Below are 20,154 nucleotides of genomic sequence, written 5' to 3' on the forward strand. Positions count from 1 at the left end.
TACAAAAAAATATATATCTATATATATATAAATAAAATAAATAAATAAATAAATAAATAAAATAAAATAAATAAATAAAAAAATAAAATAATAAGTATATATTAGTAATGATAATAATAATAATAATACTAATATACCATTAGGATATTGTTGCTTTTATATTAACAATAAATAAAAGATACTATTGTTAATATATTTGAGGGTTCAATTTTACTTGAGTGGACTTTAGGTCCACGACCTTAAAGTTTTACAACAACACTCCTTTAATCAACACGTTGCATTAAGGTGTTTTCTTTTTATTCGTCCTTCTCTCTCTCTAAACATTTAGTGCATCAATATGAGAATGGAGCCCAACAAGGCGAGCAGCAACATGCAAGAGACTCCAACTTGACTGAAACATGCCTAACAAGTTCCCTAATCACTAGCTCTTCATTCCTGTAATTCTTCATGTCCCAATTAGAAAGATTGGGAAATTCTTTCAACCCACTTCTCCATTGTTGTTGTGTGGGTGAGAAAAAGGCGGTGGAATCAATAAGAGCTTTGTTGAGATGGGGTGTGAAGCTCTTTCCTGTGTCTTCATCACAGAAGTTCAGGAAAATTGCAATGGATTTGATTAGGGTTTTCACTCTCTCTCTAGCCGAATTCTTATCGGAAGCTCTTTCTCAAATATTTTAGTTAAGTGACATCGTCTTCCTGAAAAATAGTCTATTTTTAATAAATAGTGATATTTCCGTCTAGGATTTTTATTTTATCAGTTTTATGTGTAAGTGACCTCATTGTCTCGAAAAATAATCCATTCTTTTTAAAAATAAAATGAAATAATTATTTCTACTTATTATCATGAATTTTAGGTGCGATAAATTTTATGCGCACACGACCTCATTATCTTGAAAAATAATCTTTTTAATAAAAGTTGTGATATTTTATCTATGTTAGAAATTTTAAATGCTGTAAATTCTTAGAAAAATAAATTTATTTATTTTTCTTGGCTATTGTTAGAAAATTTTAGATACTATCAAATTATTAGAAATAAATGTGATATTTCTGCTTTTAGTAAAATTGTGATATTTCTTTCTACTGTTTTGAATATTTAGACATTGTAAAATTCATGTGCAAATGACTGCCTTATTATTTAAAAATTGACATTTTTGCAATTGATTATAGTATTGTTGTGAAATGTTTATTTGTGGATTAATATCCCATAAATTGTGATAATTCCGTATTCTTGAATTTCTATAAGAGTTTTTCTACACATATTAAATTGGCAATTATGCTAGAATGCCTTTACAAGAAGCTACCTTTCTAAATTTGAGCCTAAAATATTTGATTGGTTATTTTTGAAATGTTATAGAGAGTGACTGTTGTTAATGGTTTAAGTGAAATTCATATTAATGATTTCAGTGATATGTTGAGTACATGATATTGCTGCTTTCGAATGTTTAAAGAGATTTAGAAATAATTTAAGTATGCAAGTGGACTCATTCTGTTCGCCGGTTAGTAGGGTATTTTGCGAAATCCTTTGAATTATGCACTGCCGTTAAAAGTGTTATAAGCATTTCAATTACTCGAATTATACTTAATCATGCATTTATTGAAAGTGAAACTGTTGATGCATTTCTGTTAATAGATCTTATTTTGGCAAATATTGATATCTTTCAATCATGATTATTTTTAGGATTATGATGATCACTTACTGAGTAGCCAAACTCATCAAACTATGGTAAACATTTTTTCAGGATAACTGCGGATTCATTTTGAGTGCTAGTCAAGATCAACCTTGGAAGATATTGTTGTTGTGCTAGCTTTCTTTTGTTACTTTGTAAGACCTCGCCACTATAAATTTATCCTATCAATAGATGTATATATGTTTTGTCTGTCACATCTCAGGAATAACGGTATTGTAAATTCTTGGGGTGTGACAATTATGATATCAGAGCAATAGGTTTAAGATTCTTAGGAAATTTAAAAAGAATGTACTTAAAATCACATTTATTGTGTGTACAGACCGGGATAAAGTCAAGATCTAGAATAGCTGAAGCCAATATGGAAGGAATTCACAAAGCCTTGGAAAATATGGTTGCTCTAATGCAACATCAGATGGAAAACAACAATCCACCCAGGCAGTCAGTTACAGGAAATGGTGGGAGTAATATCGAACAATTTAAGAAATTAAACCCACCTTCTTTTAAGGGTGTTGTAAACCCACTGGAAGCCGAGGGATGGATTATGCAATTGGAAAAAATATTCGAGGTTATGGAATGTCCTGATGATAGGAAGGTGGCCTTGGCAATTTTTATGTTAGAAGGTGAGGCACAACACTGGTGGCGAATGGCAAAAGGAGTGTTGGTCAAAGAAAATAAAACCTTGACTTGAGAAGTATTTCTAGAGGCATTTAATGAAAAGTATTTCCCAGATTTTATTCGAGACCAAAAAGAAATGGAATTTCTAGAATTAATCCAAGGAAATAGGACAGTAGCACAGTACGAGGCCAAATTTACTGAATTGGCCAGGTTTGCACCACATATGATTAACAATGAGGTAAGAAAGGTGAAGATATTTGAAAGGGGTCTCAGACCAGCTATTAGAAGCAGAATATCAGTCTTGAAATTAAGAACTTATGCTGAAATAGTGGATCGTGCCCAAATTGTCGAAAAAGATTTTGAAGATTACCAAAAGACGAAAAATCAGAACAGTCATGTTAGACCTACATCATCTAATCGACAACAGTTTGAAAGGCCAAACAAGAAGCCAAGGCCCTCGCCATTTCAAAACCCAATAGAACCATGTAGAAAATGTGGGAAAAATCATGGATCAAGCCCTTGTTATTGGAATACCAGAGCCTGTTTTAAATGTGAAAAATTGGGACACCAGATTAGACAATGTCCTAGCTTACAGACACAACAGCTTCCAAAGCAGGGAGAGATAGCTCCAAAGCCTCAGATGAAGGGAAGAGTATTTACGATTACCGAGCAAGACGCTCAGGCCTCAAAATCAGTGATCCAAGGTACTCTCACTATCTTCCAAAAAGTAGCTCATGTTTTGATTGATCCTGGATCGACTCATTCATTTGTGTCACAACACTTTGCATGCCACTTAAAGGTAGAACCAGAACAATTAGAATACATTCTAGAGGTAGCCACACCGATGGGAGATTCAATTAACACCAATATAGTGTACAAATCATGTGTAATAAAGATAGAAGAAAAGGAACTGTTGGTTGATTTAATACTCCTGGAAATTCAAGATTTTGATGTAATCTTAGGTATGGATTGGCTTTTTGCATACCATGCAAGTATTGATTGTTATAAGAAAATTGTTACCTTTAGTATTCTGAATCAACCAGTATTTTACTTCAATGGTGTCAAGAAAGACTCCCCATCATATTTAATCTCTTGTATTGGAGCTAATCGCCTCTTTCGAAAAGGGTGTCAAGGCTTTCTTGCCTATATTAAAGAAGATAGGAAGGAAGAAATAAATTTGGATACCACTCCGGTTATCCGAGAATTTCCCGACGTTTTTTCAGAAGAATTGTCAGGATTACCGCTTGACAGGAAAATTGAATTCTCCATTGAATTATTGTCAGGGGTAGCACCAATTTTTAAGGCACCTTACAGAATGGCTCCTGCAGAACTTAAGAAACTGAAACAACAATTAGAAGAATTATTAGATAAAGGTTTTATCAGGCCCAGTGTGTCACCTTGGGGTGCTCCAGTACTGTTTGTCAAAAAGAGAGATGGGATTATGAGATTGTGTATTGATTATAGACAGTTGAACCAAGTGACAGTGAAAAATAAGTATCCATTACCTAGCATTGATGATTTATTTGATCAATTACAAGGATCACAAGTGTTTTCAAAAATTGATCTTAGATCTGGATACCATCAGCTTAAGATTAAAAGTGAAGATGTACTCAAGAGAGCTTTCAGAACAAGGTATGGCCATTATGAATTTTTAGTCATGCCTTTGGGATTAACCAATGCACCAGTTGCATTTATGGATTTGATGAATCAGATCTTTATGCCCTTTTTGGATAAATTTATTGTGGTATTCATCGATGATATTTTAATTTATTCCAAGAATCAGAAGGAACATGAGCAACATGTAAGAATGGTATTGCAAATATTAAGAGAAAGGAAATTGTATGCCAAACTTAGTAAATGTGAATTTTGGCTTGAACAAGTGACATTTTTAGGACATGTCATATCAAAGGAAGGTCTATCAGTTGATCATTCAAAGGTTGAAGCCATTGTTAATTGGAAACAACCAAGTAATGTGACTGAAGTTCGAAGCTTTTTGGGATTGGCAAGATATTACAGAAAATTTGTAGAAGGATTTTCTCGAATCGCAACCCCATTGACTCGATTGACACAGAAAAATGTCAAATTTGAGTGGACAAGTGAATGTGAGGAGAGTTTTCAAGAACTAAAAGTTCGATTAACTTCAGCACCTATTTTAACTATTCCTGAGGGGAGTGGGGGATTTGTGATTTATAGTGATGCTTTACATAAAGGTTTGGGCTGTGTATTAATGCAATATGAAAAAGTAGTGGCATATGCATCCAGACAGTTGAAAGAATATGAGAAAAAATATCCAATTCATGAGTTGGAGCTAGCTGCAATAGTATTCGCTTTGAAAATATTGAGGCATTATCTATATGGTGAGCAATTCGTAATATACACGGATCATAAGAGTTTGAAATACCTTTTCTCTCAGAAGGATTTAAATATGCGGTAGATAAGATGGATGGATTTCTTAAAAGATTATGATTGCACAATTCATTATCATTAAGGAAAAGCTAACGTTGTGGCCGACGCTCTAAGTAGAAAATCTACGGGAGTCTTAGCTCATCTAATGATCCAAGAAATGCGATTGTTAGAGGAAATAGTGGATTGGCATCCAACTCCGTCCATTAATGGTGTGGTAAGTATGATTGCCAATATTAAGACGGAACCCTAATTAATCCAACAGATTCGATTAGCACAAAAGAAAGACCCTCAGCTTATAACAATTATAGAAGAGGTGAAGCAAGGAAAGAGAGATGAATTCTCTATTTGTAGTGAGGATTTGCTAAGATTCAAAGGTCGGGTTTGTGTCCCGAATGATGAGAGTGTAAAGAAAGCTATCTTAGAAGAAGCACATCATTCTCGTTATACAATACATCCCGGAAGTATTAAAATGGATCAGGATCTGAAAAAAACCTTTTGGTGGAATAATATGAAAAAAGAGGTAGCACTATTTGTGTCTAAATGCCTAACATGCTAGCAAGTAAAAGCTGAACATCAAAGGCCCGCTGAGTTGTTACAGCCTTTACCCGTGCCAGAATGGAAGTGGGAGCACATCTCTATGGATTTTGTCTCTGGCTTGCCTAGAACAAATTCAGGACATGATAACATTTGGGTCATTGTGGACCGGTTGACCAAAGCTGCCCACTTTCTACCGATTCGCACGACGTACACTTTGGATCGACTGGCTCAGTTGTACATTAAGGAAATAGTGCGGTTGCATGGAGTTCCTGTCAGTATTGTATTGGACAGGGATACTCGGTTTACTTCTAAATTTTAGGCTAGACTACAGTCAGCCATGGGGACGAGACTCACCTTTAGTACTGCCTTTCACCCCCAAACTGATGGACAATCGGAGAGGACCATCCAAACCTTGGAAGATATGCTAAGGGCCTGTATTATTGACCTTACAGGAAGCTGGGATGACCATTTACCCCTGATTGAGTTTGCTTACAATAATAGCTTCCAAGCCAGTATTCAGATGGCACCATATGAAGCCCTGTATGGAAGGAAATGCAGGTCACCCATATGTTGGGACGAGGTTGGTGAAAGAAAACTTTTGGGGCCAGATCCAGATAACCACAAATAAAATAGCATTAATTCGTGAAAGGCTCAGGACAGCGCAGTGTCGGCAAAAGAGTTATGCCGATAACCGAAGGAGAGATCTTGAATTTGAGGAAGGTGATCGAGTTTTCCTAAAAATCTCACCAATAAAGGGCATTATGAGATTCGACAAGAAAGGAAAGTTGAGCCCACGTTACATCGGACCATTTAAAATCCTGAAAAGAATCGGAGGTGTCGCTTATAGACTTGCCTTACCATCCGAATTGGCAAACGTCCATAATGTCTTTCATGTATCTTCACTACGAAAATATCAGCCCGACCCATCCCATATCTTAAAATATGAACCTTTACCGATCAGGAAGGACTTATCCTTCATTGAGCAGCCAATTCTGATACTGGATAGAAGGGTGCAAGTGTTGCGTAACAAGGAGATTCCTTTGGTCCGTGTATTATGGTAGTACCATTCAAGAGAAGAGTTGACTTGGGAACGAGAAGACGAAATCAGAGAAAAATACCCCTATCTTTTTCAGTAATCAGGTACATAAATTTAGAGGACTAAATTTCGTTAAGGGGGGAAGAATATAACACTCCTAAACTTTCAAAAATATATATATAATAATAATAATAATATTAAGGTTGTTAACAGAAATAAATACAAATATATATATATATATATATATATATATATATATATATATATATATATATATATATATATATATATATATATATATATATATATATAAATAAAATAAATCAATAAATAAAATAAATAAATAAATAAATACATAAATAAAATAATAAGTATATATTAGTAATGATAATAATAATAATAATACTAATATACTGTTAGGATATTGTTGCTTTGATATTAAGAATAAATAAAAGATATTATTGTTAATATATTTGATGGTTCAATTTTACTTGAGTGGACTTTAGGTCCACCACCTTAAAAGTTTTACAACAACACTCCTTTAATCAACACCTTGCATTAAGGTGTTTTCTTTTTATTCGTCCTTCTCTCTCTCTAAACATTTAGTGCATCAATCTGAGAATAGAGCCCAACAAGGCGAGCAGCAACATGCAAGAGACTCCAACTTGACTGAAACATGCCTAACAAGTTCCCTAATCACTAGCTCTTCATTCCTGTAATTCTTCATGTCCCAACTAGAAAGATCAGGAATTTCTTTCAACCCATTTCTCCATTGTTGTTGTGTGGGTGAGAAAAAGGCGGTGGAATCAATAAGAGCTTTGTTGAGATGGGGTGTGAAGCTCTTTCCTGTGTCTTCATCACAGAAGTTCAGGAAAACTGCAATGGATTTGATTAGGGTTTTCACTCTCTCTCTAGCCGAATTCTTATCAGAAGCTCCTTCTCAAATATTTTACGTAAGTGACATCGTCTTCCTGAAAAATAGTCTATTTTTAATAAATAGTGATATTTCCGTCTAGGATCTTTATTTTATCAGTTTTATGTGTAAGTGACCTCATTGTCTCGAAAAATAATCCATTCTTTTTAAAAATAAAATGAAATAATTATTTCTGCTTATTATCATGAATTTTAGGTGCGATAAATTTTATGCGCGCACGACCTCATTATCTTGAAAAATAGTCTTTTTAATAAAAATTGTGATATTTTATCTATGTTAGAAATTTTAAATGCTGTAAATTCTTAGAAAAATAAATTTATTTATTTTTCTTGGCTATTGTTAGAAAATTTTAGATACTATCAAATTATTAGAAATAAATGTGATATTTCTGCTTTTAGTAAAATTGTGATATTTCTTTCTACTGTTTTGAATATTTAGACATTGTAAAATTCATGTGCAAATGACTGCCTTATTATTTAAAAATTGACATTTTTGCTATTGATTATAGTATTGTTGTGAAATGTTTATTTGTGGATTGATATCCCATAAATTGTGATAATTCCGTATTCTTGAATTTCTATAAGAGTTTTTCTATACATATTAAATTGGCAATTATGCTAGAATGCCTTTACAAACAGCTACCTTTCTAAATTTGAGCCCAAAATATTTCATTGGTTTTTTTTGAAATGTTATAGAGAGTGACTGTTATTAATGGTTCAAGTGAAATTCATATTAATGATTTCAGTGATATGTTGAGTACATGATATTGCTGCTTTCGAATGTTTAAAGAGATTTAGAAATAATTTAAGTATGCAAGTAGACTCATCCGGTTCGCCGGTGAGGTATAAGTGGACCTATCTAGGACGCCGGTAGGGATTAAGTGGACTCATCCGCTACGTCGATGAGGTATAAGTGGACCTGCAGGGATTAAGTGGACCTATATGGGACGCCGATAGGGATTAAGTGGACCCATCAGGAAGCTGATGGCGTATATAGGTGACCTACTTGGGACGCCAGTACGGTATTTTGCGAAATCCTTTGAATGATGCACTGCCATTAAAAGTGTTATAAGCATTTCAATTACTCGGATTATACTTAATTATGCATTTATTGAAAGTGAAACTGTTGATGCATTTCTGTTAATAGATCTTATTTTGGCAAATATTGATATCTTTCAATCATGATTATATTTAGGATTATGATGATCACTTACTGAGTAGCCAAACTCATCAAACTATGGTAAACATTTTTTCAGGATAACTGCGGATTCATTTTGAGCGCTAGTTAAGATCAACCTTGGAAGATATTGTTGTTGTACTAGCTTTCTTTTGTTACTTTGTAAGACCTCGCCACTGTAAATTTGTCCTATCAATAGATGTATATATGTTTTGTCTGTCACATCTCAAGAATAACAGTATTGTAAATTCTTGGGGTGTGACAGAGGCGGTTACCATTTAGATTGCCCAGTTTTTCCAACAATGGTTCCAGTGAATCACATAACTCAGCCGTTAACCCACATGTACATAGCTTAACCTAAGCATGAGTTGGTCAACCTTGCTTTAATGATGTATGAATGTTAATAGAAGGAATGAAGTTTCTATAAGACCTAGGCTATGTGAAAACCAAATAAGGTCACACTGAAAGAAAGACCTATGTGATCTTTTACTGGGGAATAATAATTACTTATTTATTTTTTTTAACTTCACCCCTTTTTTTTTGGCAAAAGATCACTTACAGGTGATCTTATTACAATAACATATACTTCAAAATAAAATCAACATAGCAATAAAACAAAGATTTCAAAACTTGATGCCATTGAATAACTTTGTACTATGCTTGAGAATAAAAGATTAGATTGCAATAAATAAAAGAGAAGAATGCCGATGATTGTTTCAATCAGACTTATTACACCCCACACCGAGTCACCACCATCTGATGGCTCCGGATCGACGATCTTGCTTCAATATCAAATTGGGAAATCAAGTTTAGGCCAAGTCACACCAACTGAACATGAACCCCTTTGATCACAAACTCAAACCCTAGGCGAATTCCCTTAGCAATCTAATTTAAGAGAGATGGATTCTCTTTTTGCTAAGCTTAAAACCCTTAACCATAAATCCATAGTTGAGAGATGAGAGAGAGAAGAACTCCATAGCCTAAACCCTTAGCCCCTTTTCACAATGTGGGAGAGAGAGAGAGATCAAACATGATAGAGTGAAACTTTCTTAAGAGAAAGATAGAAAGATAAGGTATACAGATTTTTTGGTAGAGACAATTCTTTTTTTTTTTAATATGCTTGAAAAAGATTAGGTTTCTCAGGATTTTCTTTGGCTTTGCCTCTTTCTTATGAGATTGAACATTGACTGTTAATCAAGGGTAACTTGTGGGGTGAGGGATCTGAGCCATCCGTTCCATAGATGGGCCTTCGACATTATGAAAGGTGCATGAACCCTTATCCCCCTTTCATAAACTAGTTTTCCATCAATAGAAATTAGAAAAAAAATTTAATCAAAATATTGTGCATATTATAGAATAACACAAGTCTCCTCAATTTTCCACAAAATTTTTCAAAGATATATATAGTCAATATTTAGTTAATATCTTCCAACCATATAGACACATGTCATATCAGCAAAAAAATAAGAAAGAGAATATGGGTGGGGTGTGCCACCCAAGGGAGGCACGCATGGGCCCCACCTTCTAGAAATATGGAGGGCCCATATGCACAATGACCACCCATGGTATTTTTATATTAGTAAAAATATTTAGAATATTATTTGAATATTTAAACCATTGTAAAATCAATATCTTTAATTTTATAAATCCAAAAATTATAAATAAAATATCTAGTGTTTCATAAAAATTCAAATAATATTTCTAAAATAATTATTGTCATAAAACAAACACAATTAAATTAATTTGATGGGAAAATGATCTATATGGTGTAAGAATTGAATTAACAATCATGGGGCACTCCACCTTCAACTGCAGACTACGGACTAAACTTGCTTTATCAGACCGACCCAGTGCTTTTCATGACCCACAGTCCAAACAGTGGCTCATTAGTAGGTCACCAAAGTCTGACCGATGAGTCAAAGGGTTGCAATCACAGTCAGTGGATTACAAATCCTCCCCTAGAGACGAGCCAAAGTCACCAAGACCTGATTCGACCACAGCTTTATGGCCATAATGGTATCTCTTGCACATACATACGCTTTACCCTAAAAGGTGGACTTCTGGCTTTCCCAAATGATATATCGATATGCATGCCGTGTGATGGCACGTGAATGAGGCCTTGGCCCCTGTCTCTATAGGCCACCATCATACACAAGGGTCACATTGTCCCTCAGCTCACTCATCCAGGTATATGCTCCGACCTCACCAAAGGCTAACCCATTAGAACCCTTCTCGGATTGTTCTTTATGCCTAGGTAACACGGGTTTTTTCCTACCGACTGGCCTAAATCGTCAAACACATATCGATATCAGCAAACAACGCTTGCTTTGTATGATCCACGAGGGACCACAGTCTCACTGAGTTCATGTTCCACAATATCATTTCATTTTACAAGCACTTATAATGCCTTTAAAGGCAACATAAACCCAGCATCTCCCACTTGGCCTTTGAAGGCCTTACATTTTCTCTTCTCCACTTTCTCTCATCCCCATCTCTCTCTCCCAATTACAATCTCTCTCAAGTATTTTTCACTTATTCTCTCTCAATACATTAAACATGGCTCTCACCATCAATCATTTCACAAAAAGACTTATAGAGGCAATGCCTTTTTTCTCTTTGCTGCTCCGATCTCGTCCCAAAAGAGGTCGTAGCATATCTTTCATACGCATCGTGAATCACAAACATGTTGTCGCAAAAGAACATCATGCTATCGTAGGGGGTTGTAGGCTCGAAGGAGTTCTTCAAATAACTTGCTCCCTTTTGTAGCCATACAACTAGGTTCCATGGGTGAACAACATTATAGTATGTTGTTTCATCTTGCATGTCAAATGCTAGCAGATGCTCCCACTGAAGCCCTTATGGAATCGTACTCTTTTGACATGTAAATCACCGTCGTGTTGTCGCAGAAAATCCTTACCACCTCACAACGCACACGGTAAAGGTCAAGTCGATTAAGAAATTACGGCTTCCTTGAACGTCAAACAGCACACCATATACTCTGTTTCTAAGGTAGACAATTCCACCACATCCAATTTCTTTGATTTCCAAGAAATTGTACCTCCTTCAACTATGAACACATATCCATATATTAACTTCGAATCTTCTAGATCCGTGAGATACCTTGCCTTTGTATATCAGAATATCCAAGCAGCTAAAAGAAATGTGGGACTGTAGCAGCTCCTACTCAATTATTACATATATAACATATATATTCTCAACATTCTTATGCCTATATCATGAAGCAGCATAACAAGTTTCATGTAATATGTGATTTAATGCCCGTTGGTTTCACAATATGCAAAACTTTCTCGAACCACAAATGTTCAACCACACTAGTCGTCTTGGTAGTAAATCCATACATACCAAATTATCTAATCAATTCAACATGTATCAAGGAGGCCTAACAAGATGACATTTCTACAACATTTCCTTTAATTCAAGGTCTTAGGTAATCGAAGATTCTAAATTATTAGAAACATGGGTCAAGGCATATGGGTATTTAAAAAAAAAAAAAAAAGTCATGACAGTTTTTCTTCCAATTTTAAAAATGCCTTCAAGAGACAATGTTTTTCTCTTTAATAAGAAAAAAATTAACGTGGTATATGTATATATGCATTCACATGCAATAGATGGATAATAGTATGATGGTTTAAAATGATTTTTCATAAAGACTTAGTGGACCTTGCAAGACTATGTGGTTTTTTTCAAAACCATATTCATAGAGTTAGGTTTTTCTCAAATCATCCATTTTTAATTTTAAAATACATGTTTAGCCTTCATAAATCATTTTGCTGCATTCACATTTAATTTCCTACCAAGTCAAATTCATGGCCACAAAAAACAAATCATAAATAACATCTTATAATTTTATCCCAAATAAAGCATGACTAAAGAATGGGTATTAAAGCCTTGACAAAATACTTCATTTTGGGCAAATATGGCAATTTTATCAAGAGATTATGATCACATGCATTATAACATATTATTAAAATTATTTGGAGGATGGTCACTACGCCCGAGTTCCATCAAAACACACCTTTTGTGCTTACATATTTGAATGAGCCACACTCATCTCTCGTGTTTCATACTTAGGCTTAAAACCCTCTATCAAACCACATCTTCATGTGTATCACTACCTTAAGTAGTTCATACTCAAGCACAAGGAGGCACAAAAAACACAGGATCTTCAAAACCGGCTCTATCAAATTTGTTAGCACCTATCACTTAATGTCCATACAATCCATATATATACATAAAACAAATAGCCAAAAACCAAAGAAGTATATGAAACTTAAAATAAATGGGTTACTGAATCATCTTTTCTTATATGATCTTACCATTTAATATAGAATAAATTTCTTACCACTAGATCATGGAGTGTGGTACCTGAGCTTTCTTGATTCTTTGCTCTTACTTGTTGACAAGCTTTTGTGATATTCGACGAGCATGCAACTGATGGATAATATATTGGTCATCGGTTTCACATGTCACAAAGTTTCCATTTCTTCGGGACTTGGATTCTCCATTTCTCACACCGTAAAGAAAGACTATTTTTTATCCTATTATTTCAAATATCACAAATTCAATTCTCCACTAATCTATAACATTTTCTTGGTACCACCAAGTCTCTCTATCTATCCATTCATTTCGAAGAAACCAAGATGCTTTTATAATATTGTGTTTTTTCTTCTTTCTATTATTCCTAGATTAAACATTTTTAATATAGGGTGTCATATCTCTTCATCTCTATATTACCTCTCTTTAAAGTTTTACTATAATAAGTCATTCCCATGGCACACTCTAAAACCTTTTAACTAAGCCCTAAAAATGTCTCCGTAATTAGGAATCTAAATATGTGCCTTAACATGCCACATCTATTTAATCTACTACAGAGTAGAATATGAGCATCCCATAATAAAAATATGATATCTCTCAACTTATAAAGAGTTTATCTCCGAATCCTTTTAAGTATTGTAATCGATTTAAAAATATAAAATAATTCGCAGTTCTATCCCTAGATTATACCATTTAGTAAGTCTTCGTTTTAGTGAATTTACCTCATAATGCAATTTTCTCAACAGAAAATCAGGTTGAACGCCTCTCAATAAAGAATTTGTTTATCTCAATTCTCGAAGAATTGATTCAAGAAATCTTTTGTGTTGAAAAATAGACTCCAAACCAAATCTTACTATCATGGTGTGAATCCCAAATAATGCATTTCTTTAGACAAATAAATAAGTGATATTTATGTCATAAAATAAATCATACTGCAGAATTCCACGATGAACATTACATAGTAAATTTGTCTTTTCACTGTACCCTCATGAAGTTTCCCATTCAAACTAACTTTGTTTGAAAGTAGATACATAAGAGCAACACATATTTTTTACAAGCCTCATATCACTCTGATAAGTAGGCTTGATAAATATAGTTATTCATATCTCAATGAAGAACATACCAAATTACAGAAAATTCAGGATGACCTCTCTTCAATCCAAAATTTTTATTCCTCTCTTACCACAGATATTTCTCTCTCAAAATTTTTTTATTAGAAACTAAACTCAGAATGAAAGTCTGAAAACTAAGTCTGAGCCAAAAAAAATTCTGTTAGAAATAGAAATAAAATCACGACTTCCTAGTCATATAAATAGTTTTCGTTTTAGAAAACATCACTTGTGCACTCTTCAATAAATTGATCATATCTTTCAAACCAGAAGAGATTTATTGATGAAACCTTTTTCGTTTGAAAGTAGACTCAATTTTTTGAGTCACAGTAAAAGTTCAGCATGAAGTAAAATCATATGATTGGTGGAAAAAATCACAGATTTAAATGGATAGTTCCTGGACTTTGTAGGGTCAGAACTGACACACTTCATTGTTGAGTCCATAACTCTCAATTCCCTTAGAATCTCGTGCTGAAATTTTGTAGGTAGATCCTACACTTAAAGAGACACAATGTCATTGAGTATGTAATAGAAAAATACCTCATTACAGGTGGTCTTATTACAACAACATAAAGTTCAAAATAAAATCAACATAACAATAAAACTAACATCTAAAAACTTGATGTCATTGAAATAACTATGTACTATGCTTGAGAATAAAAGATAAGATTGCAATAAATAAAGGACAAGAGTGTCGGAGATTACCTCAACTAGGCTTATTACACCCCACACTAAGTCACCACCATCCGATGGCACAAAATCGACGATCTTGCTTCAATCTCAAACCAAGAAAACAAGTTTAAACCAAGCCACACCAATTGAACATGAAACCCTTTGATCACAAACTCAACCCTAGATGAATTCCCATAGAATCCTAGTTTGAGAGAGATGAATTCTCTTTTTGCTAACCCCAAACCCCTAGCCATAAATCCATAGTTGAGAGAAAGGAGAGAAAAGAACTCTAAAGCCTAAACCTTTAGCCCATTTTCACAATGTGGGAGAGAGATATCAAACATGAGAGAGAGAAACTTTCTTAAGAGAGAGATAGAAAGATAAGGTGTAGAGATTTTTTTGGTAGAAGCAATCTTTTTTTATGTTTTTTTATAGGCTTGAACAAGATTAGGTTTTCTTAGGGTTTTCCTTGGCTTGCCTCTTCTTGTGAGATTGAACATGGACTGTCGATCAAGAGTGACTTGTGGCGTGAGAGATCTGTGACATCCATTTCATAGATAAGCCATCAACATTATGGAAGGTGCATGAACCTTTATCCCAATTTCCTAAACTATTTTTCCATAAATAGAAATTAGATAACATACATTTAAGCAAATATTGTGTATATTATAAAATAGAATAAGTCTACTCAATCTTTTCACAACAGCTTTCAAAGATATATCAAGTCAATAATTAGTCAATATCTTCCAACCATGTGGGCACATGCCATATCACCACAAATATAGGTAAGTGATTAAGGGTGGGGCGTGCCACCCAAGGGAGGCACTCAGGGGCCCCACCTTCTAGAAATATGGTGGGCCCATATGCACAATGGTCCTCCATGGTATTTTTATATTAATAAAAGAAATTTAGAATATTATTTTAATATTAAAATCATTGTAAAATCAATATTTTTAAGATTATAAATAAAATATCAAGTGGTTCATAAAAATTCAAGTAATATTTCTAAAATAGTTATTGTCATAAAACAAACACAATCAAATTAATTTGATGGAAAAATGATCCATATAGTTTAAGAATTGAATCAACAATCATGGGTCACTCCACCTTCAACTGCGAACTACGGACTACGGACTACACTTGCTTTATCAGACTGACCCAGTGTTTCCCATGACCCAAAGTCCAAGCAGGGGTTCATTAGTGGGTCACCAAAGTCTGGCCGATGAGCCAAGGGGTTGCAATCACAAGCTGTGTATTACTAGGTCCTCCCATAAAGAGGAGTCAAGGTCACCAAGACTTGATATGCCCATAGCTCTATGGCGCACATGCGTATCTCTTGCACATGCATACGCTTCACTCTAAAAGGTGAATTTTTTGCTGTCCCGAACAATATATCGATATGCATGCCGTGTGATGGCACATAGATGGGGCTTTGGCTCCCGTCTCTGTAGGCTACCATCACACACAAGGGTCACACAATCCTTCGGCTCACTCATTCAGGTACATGCTCTGACTTCATCACGGGCTAACCCATTAGAACCCTTCTCGGTTTATTCTTTATGCCAAGGTAACATGGGGTTTTTCCAACCGGCTGGCCTAGATCGTCTAGCACATATCGGTATCCGCAAATATTATTTGCTTAGAATGGTCCATGAGGGACCTCACTCCCATGGAGTTCATGTTCCACTATATCATTTCACACTCATAAGGCCTTTAAAGGCCACATAAACCCAACACACGCATCTAATACTCATCTGAAAATCACTTTTAGATACGGAAATCTTTGGTTCTAAAATTAATTTCCAACACCGACAATAAATTTTGAATCTCAAAAATCCTATAAATCTGGTGGATATTAGAATACTTATTTTTTGGGCGAAATGGACAGTCTAGGTAATTGATTAAAATATACACTACTTTTTGGAGTTTAAAATCCAAATTTTTTTTACGGCCATTATGTTCAATTCAAGATGATCGATATAAAAGTTTCCCAAAACTTGAATTACAATTTTTGACAGTTATTAGGTGTGTGCCTTTATTTACTTTGATAGGGCTACAACCCTATCAAACCATTTTCCTTCTAGAAGGGCGGTGTCGATTGCGTCCCTGATCCCCATGTGTGACCATTTCTCCTTCTCTCTCTATGGTGTAAATAAACCTTTTTGTTTTTAGGTGAACAACGTTAATAAACTTTGGAGTTGGAATAACGATAGTTCAATAAATGGCTATTTCAAAATATTTATTTTTAGGTTGCTGCCCAATTAGGTCTGCAACAGCCTTTAGAAATAATTTAAAGGGAAATTATTTAAAATATATCATAAATTCACTTAATTAGAAAAAAAAAAAGAAGAAGCAAATTTACAAAAAAACCAAGACCACACTTTCTACGCAACTTACCCCAACCTAACTTTTTCTCTCATTTTTTTACCCAAAACAAACTTTCTATGCAGTACCCCCCAAAGGAAAAAGTTCATTTTTAAGATAGAAATGCCTTTCCCGTACACAAAAATCATTTTGCACAGATTTGACGTTGACTTTTGGACACAGTAGCAGATTGCCGAATCAGTCCCCCCCTCCGACAACATCCCTTTCATTTTTTTATCCTTCTTTTAAAAGTTTATCCAATATTTTTTTAGGTTCCTCCAACCCGCTGGGGTGCTTTTAATATTTTATTTTTCAATATTTTTTAGAACGCCGATTCAGTCCAATCCACACAAATATGTGGAGTCAATGATCCACTCCATTGAAACACAAATTGGGAATGTTGCATATATTTGCAATTCAATTGAATAGGAAATCTAAAGAAAGTGCAAAATCCCCCACCAATATATAGCCTTGGAAGAAATTTTTCCAAAATTTACTTTTAGTTTTTTTTTTTACTAACTATATGAGCATGAAATTTGGTACGTGGCATCACCTCAAAGGGGCGCACCTAAATAAAATATTAAAAAATAGTTTTGATAATTTAAAATAATAAAGGGGCATTTTAGTCCTTTTATTTTATTCGGAGTACAGTTTTTATATTTTCTATAGGTGCGAGTTCAAGTGAGGATGGGGTGCCCAAATTATGGTGTCAACATTTTTTGCATAAAAAATATTAAAAATAAAATAGTATGGAGGGTGACATTATGATTGGGGCCATCTAAGCCCTCCATTAATAATGGACGGTTGGATAGAGGGCAAATATATAAGTTTTATGTTATAGGGGAAAACATAGAAAGCTTGTCCAAACTAAATTTAGCCAACCTTTCTTTTTTTTTTGACAATATTAAATACTTTTATTAAGAAGCTTCTTAGAATGCATCAGTTACATAGGAGGGATTACAACGTCAAAAAAGGAAAGAGTCGGCAAGTGAACCCCAAATTTTGCAAGTCGATCAGCTTTAGTATTTGCTTCCCAGAAGATAAGGTTAAAAGTTACATGACAGTGATCCCTAAGAATCCCCCAATTCTACTGGATTCCCTAATGAACTGCCATCAAAATTTAATTTGAAGCAACTCAAAGTAGGAGGCAACCAAGGGGCAAATAACTGGGTCTTGAGCACAAAGGAAAAAGACAGTGAACTCTGGTTAATAAAGATATATGTCCTTGTAACTCCTCACCCCTCTTTTATGAGGGAATACAAATTCCAAAAATTTTGTAGAATTTTATCTTTAGTACTTGAGATATCCAAAAACACCCCATCAAAAGTCCTTTTCCTTACCTGCCAAATCTACCAAAGTAATGCACTTCTAAAGATCTTCCAGATAACTTTAGCGAGAAAGTCCAGGTGGTATAAAGGTTTAAGATTGAGATAACCTCAGAGGGAATCTCAAGATTGAGACACACAATTTGAAAAGCCCAATTCCAGATAACTATGGAAAAGGGGCAAAGCAAGAAAAGGTTGTCACTAGATTCCTCTGCATGTTTGCACATCAAGCAAAGGTTAGACAATATCCTGCCCCTTTTGCATAGATTATCCATTGTTAAGATTTTGTCTTACATAGCCACCTCCAGAAAATCCTGAATCTTCAATTGAATTGGCCATTTCCAAATCACATGTAGGCTAGTAGAAGACCATCTTAGCCGACGGCCATTTTCAAATCACGTGTAGCCTAGTAGAAGACCATCTTAGCCGGTGGCCATTTCCAAATCACGTGTAGCCTAGTAGAAGACCATCTTAGCTGGTAGTGATAGATGAGCCCATATGCTGATTTTACTGAGAAGAGATCGTCATTTTTATTTCTCCAAATAATCTAATCTTCCCTAGAGATGGAAATATAGACATCTTCCAAAAGTAATAGAAGAGCTTCAAGCTGCGAGATTATCTGAAGGCCAAGCCAACATACCTCGTGGTTGTATTTTGCGTAGTATGCCCGAAGGCCAAGCCAACATACCTTGCTCACCAGATCAATGAACATCAAAGGTGAAATGGTCGGAATTTAAACATCAAAGCTGAAAGTTACAATTTTTATGTGACAAAGTTTTTATTTGTAAGGTAGTAATAGAAAATATCTCTATTTTTTTAAACTTCAAACAATACCTAAAATTTTTGAAATCTACATCCTTACCCATTACGTCACAATTTTTGTTTCTTTTTTTTTTTTGCAAGAAAACTATTCATGAACTATTAGGTCCATGATGTTGATCAAGGAACTCTCAACCCAATCTTTCTTGATGGCAAGGGCCCTAAAAGGATGATCACGTCCCAATGGGATCATGATGGTCATAGGGCTTATGCATAGACCATCATGGTCTTAATAGAACCATGATGGTCCTTCGAAATACAACACACCATCATGGTCCGAGTAGGCCATGACACAAGATTAAGAATCACGGCTTGCTTTGTTAGAGCCTTATGGTTCCTTGCATCTTAAAGGACCATCACGGTTCTATTAAGACGGTGATGGTTTAGTAGGCCCTTTGATATCATGGCTAGAACCTTGGCTACTATGAAAGATTCGGGTAGGAGGTACGTGATAAAGCATGATTTGTTATGGTTATTTCGGGGCAGAAAAAAAAAAGAGAAAAACCGTGACAAAATGAGTAGAGAATTAATTTAAAAAAAAAAAAGAAAATATCTCCATACCCCAGTTTTTAAGTTTCATTTCTCACTTGAGCCAAAGTTTTAAAACATATCTTGATGCATGGAGATCCCATATATTATTTCTTATAATCCCCTAGACCAACTTTATTTAATTTGACTCTCTTTTTTTAAACTAAGCAAATTTTAGAAGACATGTCTTTTGTTACCCAACTCTCTCTCTTTTTCTCTCTCCACGTGTTTCCCAAACGCCTCTGTCTCTCTCCAATTTTTTTTTGGGTAACCTCTCTCTCCATGCGTATGCAAACATGCAAACATAGTTGGTTACTTACCCAAAAAAAATCGGTCCGAATCAACAATCTAACTGCTGAGAGAATCAATCAATAAAATATAAAAAACTAGAAGAAATAAAATTTGTGGGAATCACGCCGATAGAACCAATTCGTTTTCTCACAAATCTAGTTGATTTCCATGGAACATGGCATATTTCTGGTTCCTACTGGGAATCAATCAAGTCCATCACTACTACTTCCTCCAACTAGATTGGGTAATTCCAAGCCAAGTAGCCATGTTCAAATCCTTTATATAAACAAATAAGACTAAATATACCTTGCTTAAATTGAAA

The sequence above is a fragment of the Amborella trichopoda genome, chromosome 1, assembly GCF_054954075.1.
Source record: "Amborella trichopoda isolate Santa Cruz 75 chromosome 1, AtrichopodaSantaCruz75HAP2 v2.0, whole genome shotgun sequence".
Taxonomy (NCBI): domain Eukaryota; kingdom Viridiplantae; phylum Streptophyta; class Magnoliopsida; order Amborellales; family Amborellaceae; genus Amborella; species Amborella trichopoda.